Source organism: Chinchilla lanigera, unplaced genomic scaffold (assembly GCF_000276665.1).
Source record: "Chinchilla lanigera isolate Chin_1 unplaced genomic scaffold, ChiLan1.0 scaffold00059, whole genome shotgun sequence".
Taxonomy (NCBI): Eukaryota; Metazoa; Chordata; class Mammalia; order Rodentia; family Chinchillidae; genus Chinchilla; species Chinchilla lanigera.
This window is the reverse complement of record NW_004955460.1, coordinates 9,624,303-9,644,589: the sequence shown is the minus strand read 5'-3', so window position 1 is coordinate 9,644,589 and position 20,287 is coordinate 9,624,303. Positions and strand designations below refer to the sequence as shown.

The 20,287-nt window shown below is 46.7% G+C and overlaps 1 protein-coding gene across 6 annotated transcripts in view; it reads left to right on the top strand.

Moving 5' to 3' along the window:
* The window catches only part of Mad1l1 (MAD1 mitotic arrest deficient-like 1 (yeast)), a 331,751-nt gene that overhangs the window by 27,889 nt on the left and 283,575 nt on the right, over nucleotides 1-20,287 (top strand). The window lies entirely within an intron of this gene.

The window sequence follows — 20,287 nt, the reverse complement described above, 5'->3', positions numbered from 1 at the left end:
CTGCATTATTCTGCTTTCTGTCACTAACAAATACCAGGGCTAGCCAGCCCATAGAGGGAGAAGGTTTATCTGGGCTCACAGTTACGGAGGTTCCAATCCATGATCATTTGCCCCTGTTGCTTTAGGTTTATGGTGTGAGTGTGTGATAAAGCAAAGCTGCTCACCTTATTTCCAGGAAGCAAAACAGAAGAGGAAGAGAGCAGGCTCCCTCATTCCTCTTCAGGTCATGCAGCCACTGGGCCCCACTGCTTCCCAATAGCATTCCCCTGTGGACCAAGCCTCACACATGGTGTTTGGGGACATTCCAGATCCACTCCATAGCACCACCATCCTCAGGCCTTGCACTGAGTCTCTCTCGTGGCCTGGATGTTTCCCTGTGTAGACAGCTCGTCTCCATTTTCCATCTTGGGCCAGGAGAGCCCATTCTCAAATTCTCCCTGCTTCTGATTCACTGGTGTGTCTGTAGAGGGTACACTGAGGTGTACTCTTTTTTTCTTTTTTTTTACAGTGCTAGGAATCAAACACAGAGCCAAGCACATACTAGGCAAGTGCTCTACCACTGCACCACACCCCCAGGCCTAGAGGCCTGATGTTTAAGGCACCAAGATAGCAGTACCCAGAGCAAAATGTTTATGTCTGCCCTTCCTGCCCTGGCCTCTTGGATGGTCCATAATGATAGGCCCTTTGCCCTAGTGGTGCAGGTGGTATCGAGTCTGAACTGAGCAGAATTGTCAGCTGAGCTCCAAGGCAGGGCCTAGCAAAGATATCAGGAGTGTGACGGAGAGCAAGAGGCTGGCCTGGTTGGTCCCAGCAGACCGTCTTGTGTCTGGTGTCCTTTCTCTTGCTTTGTGCCACCTGTGGTATTTAAGTTGGTCCCTGTCCTGTAGAGCAAGCTCTAGATTAAGAGGAGCCAACTGGTGGCTGCACGACTATCTCCTTCCCAAGTCCGTGGAGGTCAGACCCATAGTATATGCACTGGTTGCCGTGTTCAAGGCCAGTGTGTGATGTGGCCGGTGCTTAGGAGATGCCACCTGTAGCCTCAGGCACTGTGGGGATGGTTCTGGGAAGGTACAGTATCTAACAGATCTAGGTCCCGCAGCCAGCATGGCTGGATGTGCGCAAGTGGGTGGTGGATTAGGCAGGAATTTTACTGCCCAGAGCTACAGCTGAAGAGGCTACTGGGGCTCAGGATCAGGAGGTGCCAGAAGTTACGGCTTGGTGTTGGTGCCCTAATCTGTTTTTGCCTTTGCTTAGGTAGCGTCCTGCTGGGTTAGTGATAGAGAAGTGAAAGATTGTGAATCCAGTAGTCCGAATTCCAGGCGCATTCGTGCAGCAGAGTGACTGTGGAATGATGGGGAAAATCAGCAGTGTGAAAATGCTGTTGCTGCAGCCATTACCGAGTGCTCTGCCACTGCAGGGTAGGCAGAGTGGTGGGGTCCTGGGTCACAGGTGTCCTTCATCCTCTGCAGAGCACGCACTGTGTGGTATAGGTCCTGATGGCAGTTGTCAGGATGTCACGGGAGGCTGGCCTTAAATGAAGTGTGGTGTTTGCAAATGCCGTACAGACAGTACTTGTTAAAACCTGAGATAAATGGCACCTATGTGTTGCAGAGCAAATGCTACACAGCTCATTTCTTCATCGGTATGGGATGCTGAGTAAAACTCAAGACTGAAAACCTAAAGAGCATGTCGTTGGAGTGAAATATCTGAACTTCACTACCACAGATCTTTTCTTAGGTGCTCTGGGGGAGGAGTCTCCATTCAGGAGAAATTGTGGTCAGGTCGATGTGCTCTAAACCACAGACTCTTGAGGCCAGGAGGGGCTGCTCTGGATCAGCCCTCCTCCCTGTTGCACAGATGCCAGTGGACGGGGCGTCCTGTCACCTGCCATGTGCCGTGGTGTATCTGTCCACTGGCTTCCTGTGGTCCATGTGTCTTCCTGTGGTTGTGGCTTTGGAACATCTGTTCTGTGGCTTGGAATTAGAGAGAGACATGTGCTTGTGCTTGTTGGCTGTATATGGGACACATGGTCCAGGGCCTGAGAACAGGTGGCTGTGTGAGCCTATGGCACTGGGGCCTACCGTGAGTGTCAGGAGAAGCTGTGATCAGTGTGTGCTTCATGGATGGTGTCTGGCTTGAGGCCTGGAGAGGAGGCCTCAAGTTTGTGCAGACTCTTGGAGGAGAGGGCCAGAGAGCCTACCTTTATGGGCCCCCTCTCCCTGTCCCTCCAGTACTAATAACCCTCTGGGTCCTGGGGCTGGGAGGGACTGGGTGCTGCTGCTTCTTCCTAATCTTTCTGCCTGGCTCAGGAAGCAGGGCATGTGCTGGGCTGGGCACTGGCTGGGAGCAAAGGATGGCAGACCCTTAGCAACCAAAGGGGTCAGGTCCAGCGAGGAAGTGCCACTGAGATGCACAGGGAAGGGCTGAGTCCCTGACAGAAGTTTCTGTGTCCGGGTTAGTTGGCCCCTGTGGTGATTTTAGCACTGACCTCCTCCTGCAGCGGGGAGCTGTACTGTTGTTAGGATGGGTTGGGTTTGAAGGACAGGCTTGGTGTCAGTGTACGCAAATGGGAAGACGCATGGCCTGTCTGAGATGGGACAAACTTCCTTGAGGCCCCCAGGACCAGAGCAGCTGTTTGAGCCCCTCACTTTCCCTGTCAGAGCCTGGAGTCTCACTGTAGGTCCTTTTCTCCCAGTCTGACCACCTGGAAGCTTGTGTGATGGGGACAAGCCTTAGGCACAACCAGCTGTCTGCTGTCCTCTGATCTGGGAAGGATAGGTGGGTTGAACACTTCTTTCAGGAGGCTCTGGGGAAACAAAACCCAGCGCTTTTGCAGTGTTTTGCTCAGTGATGTGGGAAGTTGTGTTAATCTGGATCACCAGGGAGTTGGAGAGGACATTTCTTTTGCATGGTTATTCCTTTTAATCAGAAAGGATGTTTTGGAATAGATGGTGGCAGAAATCTTCCTTTGCAGCTGGGCTTTTAAGTGTGAAGGAGCTGCACTTACCAGACATTTACCAACCTGACATTGTGGATGCGGGGTGGATTCTTGACATACTTGATTTAAGACTGGAACCTTGCCAGATGTGGTAGTGCACATCTGTAATTGTAGCACTGTGAGAGGCTGGGGCAGCAGGATCACGAGTTTGAGGCTAGCCTGGGCAATTTAGCGAGTTCCTGTCATAAAATAAAAATTAAAAAGATGTAGGTCAATGCAAAGACCCTGGGTTCAACACATAGCCCCCATCCCTGAAGCCTTTATGAGAAGGAGATGAGAGGCAAAAGACAGGTGTCTGCATGTTGGGGAGTGTGTATCTCTGGAGTAGAATGTGTGTCTTTGCATGGTAGCGGCAGGGTTTGCCCTCAGATTGGCAGCAAGGATTGCACTGTGCTGCTCCATGCTGTTTCCTTCTTCCTTTGTTGAGGCCATGGGTGTGGCTGGCCTAGGCTGGATGCTGGCTTGTGCAGGATGCTGTTGGGTGTGGCTGGCCTGTGCTGTGCTGGATGCAGCTACAGATCCAGGTTTGCTTCTGAGCAGACGTATGTTGGGCAAGTGGGCCTCCTGGAAGGGTGAGTTCCAGGCAGGATAAATAGCTTGAGAGACTTTTATGTTTAGGAAAGGTCATGTGGTTCCAAGTGGCCTGACCACAGTTCAAGGGGTTGTGGCAGAAGCCAATGAACCAGGCTGGGGTCTGATCTGAGAGGTGGTGTGGGTCCTGCAGCAGGGAGGAGGAGTTGGGCTTCGTCCTGCCGGGAGCTGCAGGGAACAAGTAAAGGTTGTCCTTAGGGCTGGCCTTGGTCCTCCCTGGCTTTCATGGGTGATCTCGCTATGTGATAGGACCTGCTCCCTTTCCTGCCTGGCTCATGCCCATGCAATAGCCCTGCAGCTTGGAGAGGGCAGGTAGTATTGTCCCTGTCAGGAACCTCATCAGGAAGGAGCAGTGGTGTTCATTGGGTTGGCATGAGTAGTGAAGAGCTGAGGCTGCCTGTTCCCTGGCTGGAGGCCTGGGTTCTGAGGGAATTTGGAGGCTTCCCTGTCTGTCTTGTGTCCCATCCTGACCACGGTTTCTGTGGGTAGAAACATGATTTTGGAAAAATTATGTTTTCCTGTTCATGATATGTTTGTTTGGGTTCCTGCCATTTGCCAGGTGTTTCTCTGGTGTGGAAGTAAGTATCTTCCAGAGAACCAAGATCTGCTGGTTGAAAGACAGCCCCTGTTTTGGGAGGCAGAAGGGCACTGCTCATGGTTGTGGTTACTCTAGAGAGCTGCAGTGGACCCATTCGGAACTTGTGTCTCACTGGCTGTTTCTCACAGCTGGGTGGCCTAGGCAGGGTCTGCTGTGATACTTGCATTTGACAGGACAGGGACCAGAGGCTCTGAGAGGACCCACTGGCCCAAGGTCATCCCAGCAAATCTGTTACACATCCTTGCTGGGTTGATTGGCTGGTCCAGGAGCATGGTGGGCTCTGCCCTCAGTAACCTCCATCCATCTGGCTACCCACATGGTACATATAGCTGGGCCTGCATCTTTGTGGGCCAATCAGCCTGATGCTGAATGGGTTCCTGCTAGGGGCCGCCCATTCCATCAGCCTGAGCGGAGCTCAGCACATGTGTGTCAGGAAGCCCGCCAGACAGAGGCAGCTTTCACAGCCCTGGGGGCTCAGTGCACCTTGGCAGGAAGGGCCTGCCAGCCTTTGCGTGAAACCATGTGCCCTGGCTGGGCCTGGTCCTTCTCTGGAGCACAGAGGCTGTAAGGTAGACTGAGAGTCAGTGCTGGGAGAGGTAGCGTTTAACTTCCCAGGCGCTGACACAATGCTGTCTTGTTCACAGAGGCGGCTGAGGGAGAAGATTAGCAATTAATTTTTTATTACGCGCAAATTCCTCTTCAGTTCTGTGGAACCAAACAGCCCTCCCACTGCGAGGAGGGGCAGGCTTCCACCGCAGTTCATTTCTCAGTGCACTGCTGTCTGTCTGCCTTTGAACTGATAGGAGTTGTTTACAAGCCTGTGTGGAAGACATTTAGACGCACAGTTCTCTGTATTCCCATTGGCTCTTTCTGGCTTTTATTTTTTCTGTATTGCTAGAGTTTATTGCACTTGGGTCTCAAGAGTATTTTGCCTTTTATTGAGATTGCAATTACAAAATGCAGGTATCAGCCATCTTTTGGATAGACAAGTTGTAGCATGATGGTTTTAGTTTCCTTTACATCAAAGCTTCTTTTTTATTGACTTACTTGGAAAATTATAGTTGAGAAGAGAGTCAGTGGTAGTTACTGCTGGCCTTTCTTTTTGGTCATTTTTATTGTTTACTATGGTTTAGCTGCAGTGTCACAGTCATCCCGGTAGGGGTCACTACTGAGGTACCTGCAAATTATTGTGGCTTGATTCTTTCCATATGAAAATTTGATGATAGAAAATGTACTTTTGCTTCATTCATTTAATGGCCTCGGTTTTCTTTTTGCACTTTTGTAACTACACAGTTGGTACTTGAATGGGATGAGTAGCAGCAGCCAGTTGCTTCTATGAAGGGCTAGATGGTTAGCTTTAAAGGCTCTGAGGACTATGCTGTGTCTGTCACTCAGTTCTGCCTTTGAAGCACAGAATGGGGCCACCAGCCTGAGACTGAGGAGTTTTGCCTGGGAGTTGGGACTTTTCACAGTAGAATTGGGGGACCTGGGACAAAACTGGACCTGTTGGTTATGCTGGTGTGAAAGCTACTATGTGTGAGTGAGCAGCACCTTTATTGGCTGGAATCTTGAGCTTGGCAGGTACCTGGGAGGATACATCACCTTTCCAGGAAGAATTCTGAAGGGCAAAGCCCTTGTACATTGGCTCCAGGTTGAGAAATGCACATTTCTCTTGTCTTTTTTTTTTTTTTTTTTTGGTGACTGAGTTCCCAGGAAGGGTTATGGTAATCATATCCATTCTGTTTAACAGATAGTTGTTGATGTGACATGGCAGATGTGCAGTTTGAGATGAAGGAGAGAATTGAAGATGTGGTCCCTGTACTGACAGTGGCTGCAGCTCCATGGTTCAGGGCTGTGGTAGCCAAAAAGGGGAGGACTGCATGAGACCTAGGTCAGGAAAGCCCTCTAGGAAGGTGGACTCTCAGAGCTTCAGCGTGCCCGTCACACCCCATGGGTCTAGTGGTGGCTTCTTGGGGAGGGTCTTTCCTGCACATCTTGGGGAGCAGCCTCTCTCCCTTTGGTCTCTTCCCTAGGTCACCTGAGGACCTGTGACTGTGGGCTGGGTTCCAGTTGCCAGTCTTCCTGCCTCTGGGCAAAGGCCATATGCCCTCAGCAAACAGTGTGCTCCACGTCTGTTTGTACAGTGAGACTTGCTTTTGTTTCCATCAAAAACATGAACTGCTGTTTGCAGCATTTCCATTTACTGACAACCCATGCCAAATTAATTTTATTTAATTATCTCCCAGGGCTAAGCTTGAATACATTTTGTGTTAAATTCACAGTTTTTCCCTTTTCTAAACGAAATGGACTTAATATCCTTGTTAAAATCTGATTAAAACTAAAATTGAGTTTTTTGAAGTCTGATTATCCCATGAAATGGAATTTTTAAACCTAATTATGGATGGATTTGCATATACTTTTCAGCACCATTGAAAAGAAAGCTGAAATAAATTTATTAATGACATCCTTTTCTCTTGTTTCCTTGGGGCATGACGTTTACTTAGGAGCTTGAGCAGGTTGAAGAGGAAGGTTGCCCTTCTCCCCACCTTTCCTTGCAAAGAATGCTTTTTAAACTTGATTCCTGGATGAATCAGTTCCCAGCAAGGCTGTGCTTAGTCTTGTTTCCAGTCTTTGCCATTCCCCCATTTAAGCAGGGATGGCTTCTCTGGACTCTTTTCTCTTTCCTGTGCTCAGAGATCTGGTCTTTATGGAGGGGGAGGGTCCCTGATCACCTGTCTGCTGGGCTTCTTAGTTACTTTTTTGCATTGCTGAGACAAAATACCCAATACTCAAAGTTAAAGGAGGGAAGGTTTATTTCAGCTCACAGTTTGTAGAGGTTTCAGTCCATAATCCGCTGGCTCCAGGGCAGGGTGACGTGTCAGAGGGGCATCACAGAGGAGAAACAGTTCATGGCATAATAGGCAGAAGGCAGTGAGCAGCCAAGTCAGGAAGCAGCAGTAGAAGCAGTAGCAGCAGCAGCCTGCCTCTTTATATTCCATCTAGGCTACCCATCTTTTGGGTGGTGCCACTCACACCCAGGGTGGGGCAATTTTAAACCCAGTGTCACACACTTAATCCCAGCATCACATCTTTAATTTCAGTATCACACATTCTAATCCAACCACTTTTGAAACTCCCAACCTATGCCCACCTGAAGCTCTGGGGGACATCTAGATACAAGCAATAACAGCTTCCCTTCAGCCCAAAATATGGTTTTGTAACTAACAAGCTGCCTCTACTGTAGTACTGGGTCACATGTATTATTAAATAAAGCAAATGTGAGCTGGGGATTTAGCTCAGCGGCACAGCGCCTGCCTGACAAGTGCAAAGTCGTGAGTTCGATTCCTGGTACCGAGGGCGTTGCCGGGTGAGGCGAGACCTAGAGGAGCTGGGGAGGTTGGCGGGCAGGATCCAGCCGTCGGGATTCCTGGTACCGGGGGCGGGGGGGGGGAATTAAATAAATAAATAAAGTAAACTCACTCTTTATGGCCATGTGTGCGATGAACTTGGGGTTACCAAGTGGCATGGTTCACAAAGAGGTGTTTGCTGTGCTGCATTTGAAGTCTCCCCCTGCTCTGATTTCCTAACATCCAGCATGGGGGTGGGGCAGGTGACTCAGCTTTAATTGCCTTCCGCCTGTCCCTCACTGCAGGTTTGTCTAGAGTGATGTCCTATTGGATGTTTTCTTTGGGTTTGGCTATTGTCACCAGCACAATATTTTCTCACCACACTGCACCAATGGTTTTCTTTTTTCCAGTGAATGGTTGAGCTGTACATTTTTAATCCAGTTTTGAGCTCTTACAGATAAAGCTTCTCTGAACGTTTGTGTAGCAGTCTTTGCAGGTGTGCTTTCTTTTTTCTTGGAAAGACACCTAGGAGTGGGGTATTCTAGGTGGGATGTGAGTATATTTAAACTTTGTAGAAAGCTGCCCAACCTATGTCCAGCATGACTGCACTCTTGTGTTCCCACCATTGTGCTGGGGCATTTCTGTCATCCCTGCCGGGTGGCAGCTCTACTTTATTTCAGAGTGGTGTGAGGGTGTGAGGGTGCCACCCGGTAGTCCTTGTCCAAGGTCCTGATGGCTGATGGTGTTGGCATTCCCTCAGGTGCTTATTTGACATCCATACTTCTGTGAAGTTTCTCTCCAAGGGGTTTTGGGTGGATTGCTGAAGAGTCTCCAGTTGGATGCGGGCTGAGCATTTGCTTCCATGGCATGACTTTCTTTTTCATTTTCCTAGTGTCTTTTGAAGAGTAAAAGGTTTCAATTTTGTGACATCTGCTTTATCAGTTCATTTCTTTAATATACCTGGTTTTTGTTTTTGAATAATTCATGCTTCTAGATTTACAAGGTTTGGTTTTTAAGTTAATTTTGAATTAATTTTTTGTGAATGGCATGGTGATCATTGAGGGTCAGTTTTTTTCCAGTACAGATACCTGTTTCTCCTCTGAGTTGTCCTGCACACTTTTGAAAACCAGTGGGCTGTGCTTGTGGGCCTGTATGTAGCTTGTTCTTTACATTGATATCTGTATCTGTCCCTTGCTAGTACTGTCATGTCATAATGACTATAATTTCATAGTAATTTTTCTGAAATATGGTAGGAAGCTCTACAACTTTTTTCTTATTTATAAAAATTATTTTGTTAGGGATTTTGCATTTTTGTATAAATTTTATCAGCTTTCAATTCTTCTTTCTGTGTGCTTTTTATTATACTTCTTTTTCTTGCCTAAGTAGACTCACTAAGGCCTCTACCTCTAGTACAGGAGCTGGGGTGCAGCTCAGTGATAGAGGATATGCCTGGCACTCCTGAGGCCTTGCAAAACATCAACAGCAACAGGAGCAGAAAAGTACAAGCTTCCGGTACAGCTTTAACTTCAAGTGGTGAGAACGGCCATCCGTTGTCCATCTTACAGGGAAAGTGCTCAGGTTTTCTTTTATTAAGTATGTTGTTAATTGCAAGGCCTTGAGAAATGCTGTTTATAAGGTTGGATGCAGTCCCCTCTCCCCTTCTTGCAGTGAAATACAGGTAGCACAATTTGTCTGACCATGTGGAAGTGCACAGTTCTGTGGCTTTAAGTACATTCATGTTGTCATTCAGCCATCACCACTACCCACTCCCTGAACTCTTCATCTTGTACACTGCATCTGTGTTCACTAAACACTAATGCCCCCCTGCCAGGAGTGTTCTGTTGTCTCTTGGAGTTTGACTATTTCAGGTCCCTCATAGAAGTAGCGTCCTACTATATTTATCCAAAATTTTGTGCTTGGCTTGCTTCACTTTGGGTCATGGCCTTAAAGTTCAACCACACTGTAGCATATGTCAGAATATCCTTCCTTTCTGAAGTCCTGTAACTCACCATGTGGATGTAGCTACACTTTTCTTCTCTGTTCATTGATCAGTGGACTCTTGGGTTATGTCCACATGTAAGCCATTGTAAATTACTTTGCTGTGAACACCATGTGATATTATTTCTTTAGGATTCCACTTTCAGCTGTTTTTAAGTGGAATTTGAGATCATACAGTAATTCTTTGTTTACTTATTTTAGAACCTGCCATTGAGCTGGGGCCTGAGGTTCTAGGAATGCTCCCACACAGGCTCAAGGGTCCCCTCAGCTGGGACAGGAAGGCTCTGGATGCTTAGGTGATGGTGGAAGTCTCCTGCTGGTAGAGTGGAGTGCCTTACCGTCAGTGCCATCCATGTTTGGGGCATGTATCCGCAGTCCAACAGAGCCCTGTGTTATTTTTGAGGTGGGGTCTCACTGTGTTGCCAAGGCTGGCCTTGAACTCCTGAGCTCAAGCTATCCTCCCACTGTAGCCTGCTGAGTGTTGGGACACAGCTGCACTACTGTGCCTGGCTTCCTTTTTAAATTTTTAAATTGAGATGATAATTCCATGTGGTGGGCAGAGAAATCTGAAGTATATAATTCAGTAAGTGTTGAAAACTTACTACTTTGCAATCACCTCCTCAGGCAAGTCACAGGAAGCCCTGTTTCCTCAGTGTTCGTCCTGCCCCTTCCTGTCAGTCTCTGCCCCTGGGAGACAGTTGCTGTTCTTTCTGTTACCGTGGATTTGTTTTGTCTCCTCTGGAGTTGTAAATAAATGGAGTGGTACTGAGTGTATCCTTTAATTGCTGCCTTCTTTTGCCCGGGGCTGAGACTCTGTTCAGGAGGCTGCTGAGGCCAGCTGTGCTTCCGCACAACCCTGGCGTGGGACTCCTGGGATGCTCTTGGAGTTTGTGTGCATTGTCTCTTGCTTTGCCCACCTCCCGGCCCTGCGTTTGCTGAGCATAAGACACCTGAGCTTCAGTCATGCTTTGGGGGTCTATCTGTGGTTCATTCTTTTTATTGTTGAGTGGTAATCTGGTGTCTGCATGTGCTTGTCTGTGTATCTGTCTGCTCTTGATGGACATTTGTCTTGTTTCTACTTGTTGCCTGTTACAAACCTAGCTGTTAATTAACCTTCACAGCTTGTGTGTACTGTATCTTCCTTTCTCCCGAGACAGCACCTAGGAGTTAAGTTGCCAGGCCAATTTAGTGTGTGTGTTCAACTCTACAGGAATCAGGCTGTTTTCCCACATGACTACATGGTTTTGTGCTTCCAGGGTGTGAGGTCCTCTTTGCTCTGCATCTTCTTCAGTATTTGGTGTGACTGTTTATTTTATTTTATTTTATTTATTTATTTTGGTACCAGGAATCAAACTCAGTACCTTGTGCTTGCCAGGCAGGCACTTGTGTCACTGAGCTATATCCCCGGCCCTGGCTGCCTATCTTAAAATATTATTTAATTATTGCATTAGCTGTGGAATGCTGTCTCTTTGGGTTTTAATTTACATTTTTCTAGTGACTAATTCCATGCTGATGAGCTCCTTTCTGTGTATGTGTTGGCTGTGTGTATATGTTCTTTGGGGAGTGTTCGATTTAAGTCCTTTGCAATTCTTTGGGGTTGTTTTCTCTTTGTTGCTGATTTTTATGAAATCTTTATGCTGGATACAAGTTCTTTATTAAGTATATGTCTTGACACCCACTAGCTTGTCTTTTCGTTTTCTTAGTTTTTAAATTACTGAGATATTGTTTATATACCATAAAATGAGCAGTTTGAAAATGTATAATTTAGTGGTTTTTAGTATATTCATAATGTTGTACAATTGTAGTGGCTGTCTGATTCCAGAACACTTTTGTGCTCACCAAAATAAGATCCTTCCCCTCTGCCCCTGGCAACCAGCAGTCTATTTTCTGTCTCTGTGGACTTGCCTGACCTGGACACTGCGTACCAGTGGAGTCATACAGTAGCTGGCTTTTGTGACTGGCTCCTTTAACTCAGCATGGTATTTTCAAAGTTCATCCCATTATAGGGTGGATCAGTCTTTCATTCTTCTTTCCTCCTTTTTATGGCTAAGTGACATTCCATGATCCATATGTATATTCATCAATTGGTAGGTGTTTGATTGTTTCTTTTGGCTATTCTCATTGGTGCGGCTGTGAACATTCACATAGAAGTTTTTGTGTGAACATGTTTCCAGTTCTCATGAGCATAACCCTAGGAAAATAATTACTGAGTGATGTGGTTTTTTTTAAACTCTGTATTTAACACTGTTAGGAGTCACCAAACGGTTTTCCACAGTGGCAGCACCACTTTACCTTCCCAACAACTGTGTGCAAGGGTTCCCCTTTCTCCACATTTCCACTAATGCCTGCTGTCTGCTTTTGATGATAGTCACAGTAGTGGTGCAAAGTGATGTCTCACTGTGGTTTTAACTGATATTCTTACAGCTAAAATGAAGGAGACTTCAGTGGTGACACCTGACAAAGATGCAGACATTATAGAGTTAGTTCAGAAAAGTCAGCATCAGAAAACAAGTACAGCTAGCACAGGCTGACTCACACCCTGGGGAGGACAGAGAATTTGATTTCCAGAATTGCCACAAAAACTACAAGACATTGCAGAGACCAGGAAGGTAGAACTCACACAGGAGGGAAAAGAGTCGGTAAAAGCATAATATGAATAAAAATAACTTATAAAAAGGAACCAAATAGAGATTCTATGGTTGAGAAAGAAGCACACTCCCTGAAATGGAAATTCACTAGATAAGGTCAGCAGAAGCTTTGAGCGGCAGAGGAAGGAATCAGCAGACTTGAAGGTAGGTCAGTCAAGATTATTTAGTCTGAAGAACAGAAAGAAAGCAGGGAAAGAAAGAGAAGAGAGGAGAGACCACCTTGGCAAGTCAGTTTCACAGGTGTTGGAGGTGCTGGCCGAGGTCTTTGTGCAAGTGAAGGCACTGGAAGATGTCAGCACTGGAAAGGAAGAAGGACAAATGACACAATTTTATACATAGACAAATCTGAAGACAATTATATACAAAACTAGTAAGCCATTTCAGCAAAGTTTCAGGGTTCAAGATTGGTATTTAAAAATCAATATTTCTCATCCCTAAATCAATGTAGCAATTATTGTGGTTAGAGATATTTTCATTGCTTAAATCATTTTTTGTTTTGCTTTTGTTTTTTAAGACAGGGTCATAGTTTAGGCAGATCCTGAACTTAACTATGTAGCCCAGTCTGGCCTTGGACTTGCAGTAATCCTCCTGCCTCAGCTTCCCAAGTGCTGGGATTACAGGTGTGTGCCATCATGCCTGGCTGATTTTTTTTTTTTTTTTTTTTTTAAAGTACTGAGAATTGAAGCCAGGGCCTTTTGCATTGAATTCCATCCCTGACCTTTTTTAATTAATTTGAGACAAGGTTGTGCCAAGGCTGGGCTTTAACTTGTGGTTCTTCTGCCTCAGTCTCAAAGTGCTGGGGTTACAAGTGTGCACCAACATGCCTGGCTTGAAATCTATCTTATTCCATTGATATACCTCTGTCCTCAGGCCAGTCCCACACTGTGTTGGTTGCTGTAATCTTAGACGAAGTCTTGAAATCTGGAAGTGAAAGTCTTTTAAATTTGTTTTCTTAAAGTGGTTTAGTTGTTAAAGGTTCTTTTGCTTTTCTATGCACATTTTGGAAATAGGTCATTAATATCTATAAAATACTAAGATTTTGCTGGTTCTGCATTAAATTTACAGGTCAGTTTGGAGAGACTTTGTCTTTTAATTGTGGCCTTTCTAATTCATAAACATGATATAGCTCTCCAGTTTACTTTTCTCAGTGGTCATTTTTTTGTTTTGTTTTGTTTTTTTTTTTTTTTGAGACAGGGTCTTGCTACATAGTTCAGGTTGGCCTTGAACTCACTGTGTAACCCAGGCTGGCTTTGAACTCAGGGTGATCCTCTTGCCTCAGCCTCCCAAGTGCTGGAATTATAGGTGTGCGCCACCATGCCCAGCTTCTTTTATATTTTTAAATATAGTGGTGTAATAGATTGCTTGTTTATAGGTGTCAACTATTTTGAACTTGCTAATTGAGGAAAATAGAATTGCAAGTACCACATTTATAATCAAATAGGGAATGCTGAAATTAATTTACAAGTAGGTGCTGAACTGTGGAAAGTAGTCTGTATCCAGACAACCACAGCAGCTGCATCCTAAAGGCTAAAATTTGTGTTTTTGTGTCATTTACCAGTCATTTACATTACTACCAGTTTTCTTCAAATTACTACGTCATAAAATGGCTTAAAGGAGAGGAAAGTTAGAAATAACCTTAATGTGTAAGCTAGACAGGACACACAATCATCTTCTCCCACCATGTAAATTTTTTGTTTTATTTTTCTCTTTGTGATTATAACAATCTCATGGAAAGGTTTTTGATCACAAAGTAAGACTAGCCCTGTTATTTATGTGGATGCATTAAGAGCATTATTATATCAGTTTGGTTCACCCTTTCTCCCTCTTTCCCTGTCTTGCTGCCTGTCTTTCTTTTGTGGTGCTGAAGATTTCACCCAGGATCTCACACGTAGTAGGCAAGTGCTATACCACTGAGCTACACCCGCAGCCCGTAAGTCTTTTCTTTGGCCTTGCAACATCCTAGGGCAGTTGTGATCAAGTTGATCTGTAGAAATGTTCATGAGGAATATCAGATTGGGCTTCTAAAAGCTACCATCATTTGTACTTTCAAGGCCTGGCATTCAAGCCCAGTAAAGTCCCTACCATAGTTGTTGGTCATAGCTGCAGACTTGGGTGAATTATCCTCTCCTTGGTGTTCCTCAAATATGTAAAAGTTTCTGACTTTCCATTTCCTACTAGTAACGTGTAAGGCTGATTTCTGGAAGCCCAGTACCAGGCTGTTTTTCCTGGAGAGGAGTGGTGATACTGCCTGCATAAATACAGCTATCTTTGACCCTTAAAAATGGTTTGTTACGCTTTACTGAACAAGCACTGTTCTCAAATGACACTTGAGGTGAGGCAGTGGTGGCACACTTTGCCCAGTTATATATTGTTGACAGGAATGAGGGATTCTTGTCCAGCCTGTGCAGGTAGCCGTTTTGCTGTGAAAAGCAGGCAGACTCGGAAGGGTTCCTGGATTCTGGGATGTCAGTGAGGGTCAGTTACTGCTCAAAAATGTCTTGTTTCATTTTTCTCAAAGCTGAGTACACTAAGTTGTTTTTGCTTAAGAAGCTTGAGAAGAAAGCTTAATTGCTTCCTTACGTATCCAGAAAATAGAATATAAAGCCAACACCCGCAAATGACCTCCGTAATATTTCCCTCTTTAGTTCTTTCACTTCTGTGTAATTAGTTCTTACCCTGTTACAGCTTGGGTTAATAGTCTTGTGAAACCATGTGCTTCTCGGCTAAAAAAAATTTGGACATCCTGACTCACTCAGTCTGCTGTATAATGTCTGGAAATGGTCTAGCTGATGTCACCACTGAAGTGTATACCTAGTGTCACTAGTTAGAGGTCTGCTGGGTCCTTGCTCTGAGCCTCCGTCTGTGCCTTAGTTACTTTCTTATTGCTGAGACACAGTACCCAATGCCCACAACTCAAAGGGCGAAAGGTCTATTTTGGCCCAGTTTGTAGAGGTTTTAGTCCATAGTCAGCTGTTCAAGGCACGGGGGCATGGCGGTGGAAGGAGAGCAATCAAAGGAGGAAGGAGGGAGAGAGAGACCCTTTCTGGCCACTCCCCAGTGACCCACTTCCTCCAGCCAAGGTTCACCTCCCAATGTCACATTTAGCTATGAGTTCATCAGTGGGCTAATCCTCTGATAAGTATTATACCCCAAGATCCAGTCACCTCCTTCCCCAAAAGCTCCCGAGGCTCTGGAGGAGCACATAGATATAAACCATAACAGTGCCCTTTCTGTTTTAGGTACACCCAGCTGGCCCTTTGCACGCAGTGTCCAGGCCAGCTGTGTCACAGTGAGGCAGAACTGTCCAGGGATGACACAGATTTGCTGGCAGTGGGGAGTTTATTCCTGCTCGTTTTCAAATGTAAAGTGTCTCATGTGGTTTTCATAAGAATAATACAAGTGACAAGGAAATTAGATTGTTTCTGTGGCATCCAAAACAAAGATAAAAGGGCAATTAAAAAATTAGACATAATATCACTAAGGATAATGATTAAGCCTGTTTCAGAGTAGTCACATCTGATTCATCAAAGTGGATGAATGTAATTTTTATAAGAAAGCCATCATGAGATACAACACATAATACTGAGACAAAATAGTCCAATAACGCACCAAAGGCTGTCAGGTGAAGAGATTCAACAAGTCTGGATAGCGCCAGACATTTCTGTTTCCACAGAACATCACGGGTAAGTACATCTGTACTTGAAACTGGCCTAGAAGATTTAGATTCAGATAAAGAATAATGTGGCCCACTAGGAGATAATAACTGAAGCTATGACTCCACTTCTATGTTGTCATCCGTGCCTCCAGCAAGCACTCGCAGGACTCTGATACAGCAACACATGACCAGCTGTGTCTGAGTTTTGCCCATCAGTTTTGGACACTGTGGAGGAGGTTTGGCAGTTCAAGGAGCACAGGGTGGAACTGGCAAATAAGCAGTCTCTCATTAGCTTTGGGGAAGACACAAAGCCGTGCAGGAGAGGTGATAATAATCATGGCTGTCAGGCGGCCTCGGCTGAGTGGGATGAGAACTGATGGTGCGCCGGGGTGCATGTGCCCTGTCCTGGGAAGTCATAGGTAACACCCCAGAAAGGCTGCAGTGTGGCATGAGAGGTGGAGGCTCCAGCAGGCTTGGCGCTGTGTGGTCTCGTGGACTGGAACCCTGCAGCCTGATGGCACCTCTGTTTGTGGCTGGGTGAGGGATCTGGTACAGGAGATTAGCAGAGAGGTACAGTAGGTGTCACTGTCTGTGCAGATCCTGTGTAGGCCAACTCTTCTCTTGATGTCCCTTTGGTAGAAGTGATTTTATAAATGGGAGGGAAGGATAGCCCGAGGATAACGTGTGGGCCATGGTGTGGGGCTGGCATAGCTGTGGCTTTCAGGTGGAGCCCTTGTGCAGGGCTATATAAAGGAGAACAGTTTGTATGAACAGAAGCAAGGTGACATCATTTAAGTGATGGGCATAGGCACAGGGTTGTCGGGCTGTGGAGCTTTGGTGGTCTTCCCTTCTCCACCCTTTAAAAAAGTCTTTAAAAAATTTTTTTCTTACTCTTGTCTTTGTGATGTGTCTGCTGTTATCTGGGAGCAGAGTCCTGACTTCCCACCACCAGTGAAAATTGAGTGGTGGAGTGCTGGACCCTGTGTTCCTGGGGCCCTATACCTTGAAGGTGTCTGCGCTAGAGGGGAGAGTGGCCTTCCCTGTCCCAAGGAAGCTCCTCCTACTTTTGTCTGCCTTTTACATTGGGACCTCACTTGGCCTTGAGGGGCCTGTCTGCATGAGTCTGTCACTCTACCTGCTTTCCTCACTGATGCAGGGAATGGCCTCCGTGTAGCCCAGGTTTGGATTGGCTTGTTTGCCACTTCTCTTTTTTTTTTTTGGTTTTTCTCCGGTACCGGGAACCGAACTCACAACCTTGCGCTTGCCAGGCAGGTGCCACTTCTCTTATGCTGCATAGTCCCATGGGCTGGAGCCCTGAAACCTGATGGGGCAGGGCTGCTCCCTGATTGAGAACCCCCAGAGCCAAGGTCCCGTGAATCCAGTGACTGCTCACTTGGCCTTCGTGCCTTTCTCTCTCCACATGTGGCAAAGGGATGGGGCCGGTGTCTCCTCCTGGAAACCAGGGTGTGCTGTGGAGAGAAGGTGCGGGCTGTAAGCACGCAGTATGCACAGGTTTGTACTTTGTCCCTGACAGTCCAGGAGGCAGAGTGTCCTTCAGCTTTCTGTGAAGAGGTGGCTGCCTGTCAGCCAGAGGAACTCAGACAAGATGTTGAACCTTACCCATCACGGATGTTTTTACCTATAAAGTGAGGTCAAGGCCAGCACTGACCCCAGGATGCTTAGTAAGTGCCTCACTTGCTGTTTCTCTTCAAATAAGTGTTGGGGCTCTCAGTTTTCTCCCCAGTTCTCTCTACCATATTCTTCAGCTCAAGTCCCCCAAAGTGTAACAGCGAAGGACATTAGGCCCCTGGAGGTGTTGCCTGGCTTGCCAAGTTCTCCACGTCCCAGTGTGACCTTGGAAGTTGTTCTGCCTCTGTCGCCTGTGCTTCTGCTGCTATCGCCCTGAGCATATCTGCTTCTTGCACGCCTTGCTGGGTCTTGTTGATTCTGTCCCTCAGCCTTCCCAGGCCACACTGCTTCCAGCCACCTCTGTTGTACTTAAGTGTCCTTTCTAGGCAGTGGCCACCTTGTCACTCTTGTTTCTGCACTGCATTTTCCAGCCTACCCTGCACCTAGCACTTAGGGATCCTCTGGGATTCTGGGATGATGAGGTAGATATGAGGCTCTGCTGGACCCAGTTAGTCTCCAGGTGAAGTCTTCCTCTGTCCTTGCAGCTGCCTGGACTCTTCTTGCCTCAGCTGGCCTCCTTGCCTGCCACAGGGTATTTTAAGGTGTGTGTCTGTTGTAAACATCAGAGGATGAACCTGGTTGTGCATCCCCTCAGGAGCACAGCTTAGAGTTTGCCTGTAGGTTGAAGCAGCCCCATGTCTGTGGTGGCCACCCTGAAGCTCGTTGTATGAACCACACACCTGTAATCACAGCACTAATGGGGGGCTAAGGCAAGAGGATCACATGTGTTTAAACCCAGCCTGGGCAACTTTGTCGGCCCCTATGTCAAAATAAAGTAAGACAAGGAAGGGCTGGGGATATAGCTTAGTGCAAGGGGTGAGTACACACATACATACACAAGCAGACAAAGCTCTTTGTCACACTAGAGTAAAACCCAGTGCCTTCCCCATGGCTCCAGGGCTGCCCTGTGCAGTCTGCCTCTTCCTGCTGCAGGCTGGTGGTCTTGCTCTCCCTTTCTAGGGCCCCTCACAGGGCTCTGCCTCAAGGACTTTGCCCACACTGCACCCTCCACCTAGAGTCTTGCTTCATGTCTTCACACAGTTTTTGTTCTTGCACATCATTCACATAACCAGAGGGAACAGATTCTTAGGCAGTTTTTGTGTTTGAAAGAGAACTGCAAATCAGAATGAGGCCTTATAGTCTGTTCATCTTACTTAAGGATGGATAAACCAATGTTCAGAAAGGTCAAGTAACTAGCCCAGGGACACACAGCAAGCCGGGGACAAGCCTGGGGCCACAACCCAGGTCTCTGTGTACATGGCTATTGCTTTCCCAGAGTTCTGAGACCTTTTCTCCCCCTTTGTTGCTGAGCGAGTTCAAAGAGAGCATTTCACTAATGATGGCTCCTCTCTGAGTTTCTGTATCCACTAAGTCCTTTGTTCACACATTGCCTTTGATTATTTCCCTAGAAGACAGACTTGCTTGATTTTTAATTCACTGTTCTTTTCTCTACAATCTGGTGCTTCTCTGCTGGAAGAAATCCTGGTAGGTAGGGCAGGTGTGTCTGGGAGTGCTACATTTATTATAGGAGGGTTTCTCTAATGTTTGACAGTAGAAGTCCTGTCAAGCATGGAGCAGTCAGCAATGACAACCTGGATCCTTTTTTTTTTTTTTTTTTTTTTTGGTTTTTCTCCGGTACCAGGAACCGAACTCATGACCTTGCGCTTGCCAGGCAGGCGCTTTTGCCGCTGAGCTAAATCCCCAGCCCCGACAACCTGGATCCTTGAAGTCGCAGTGTTAGTTGGTTTCCCCCAACTGGCTTCCAAGTCCACTTGCAGCAGCATACCTGTTACCCCTGGAGAGATAGTACTGTCTTGTCCTCCACACTCCTGGCCTTGGGTATTGCTGTCTACGGTGGGTGGTTTTACATTCTGAGCTCACCTGGGCTCTCCACTGTGTGAGCTGTGCCTGCTTGTGCCGTGAAGAGAGGCGTCTGCCTGTTCCTCCAACTCTAGCATCCCTGGTGGTGTCTAGACAGGTACTTTCTAAAGAGCTCACAGTCCAGGTAGGTGTTGCACTGTTCTCTGGGGCCAGCTTTTGCTGGCCCACAGGCAGTTTCTCCTGGTTCTCCCATCACTGGGGTTTCTGGGGCTAAGGGTGCAGGCGAGGAGCCAGTGTTCAGTCCAGACCCTCTCAGCTGGACTGCTCAGGTTGCCCTCCTGCATGAGGTGATGCGTGTGGTGTGGCCTTGGGCTGGCCGTGCTCTCCTGGAAGCCTGCCTGCCCTGTGCGGTCTGTCGCTCCCAGGCTCTGCATGCCTGCACCAGCACTGAGCTGCTCACCAAAGTTGTGTTTGGAGCCATTATCCAGCTGCTTTTCGAATGTTTAAAGCATTCAGAGGATCAACTTTTCCAAAGAGTGAGGGAAGCAGGAGAGAAATTACAGCATTTGTTTGAGAGGTTCTGAGAGCTTCTTTTTTTTTTTTAAAGCACAAACAGTTCAAAGAGTGCTTCTTGTTAATCAGAGGAATATTCCAGCATCCCTGGGGTGGTCACACTGGCTTAATTGGAACCCAGGCTGCTTTGAAGTCCTTTTAATCCTGCCTGAGCTGGGAGAAAGAATTGGAAGGCAGCAACTGTAAATTTGAAATTTCTTCATTTTATTTACATGTGCCTGGGGACCCATGTAACTTGTTTCCCTGAAGCAGTTAAGCCACGTTGCCGACATGTGGACAGCTGAGTGAGATTGGGACTTTATTAGGCTGGAGGCAGGCGGCTGGTCCTCAGCAGAAGAGCCACCAAATAATGGCTGCGTCAAGGCAGCG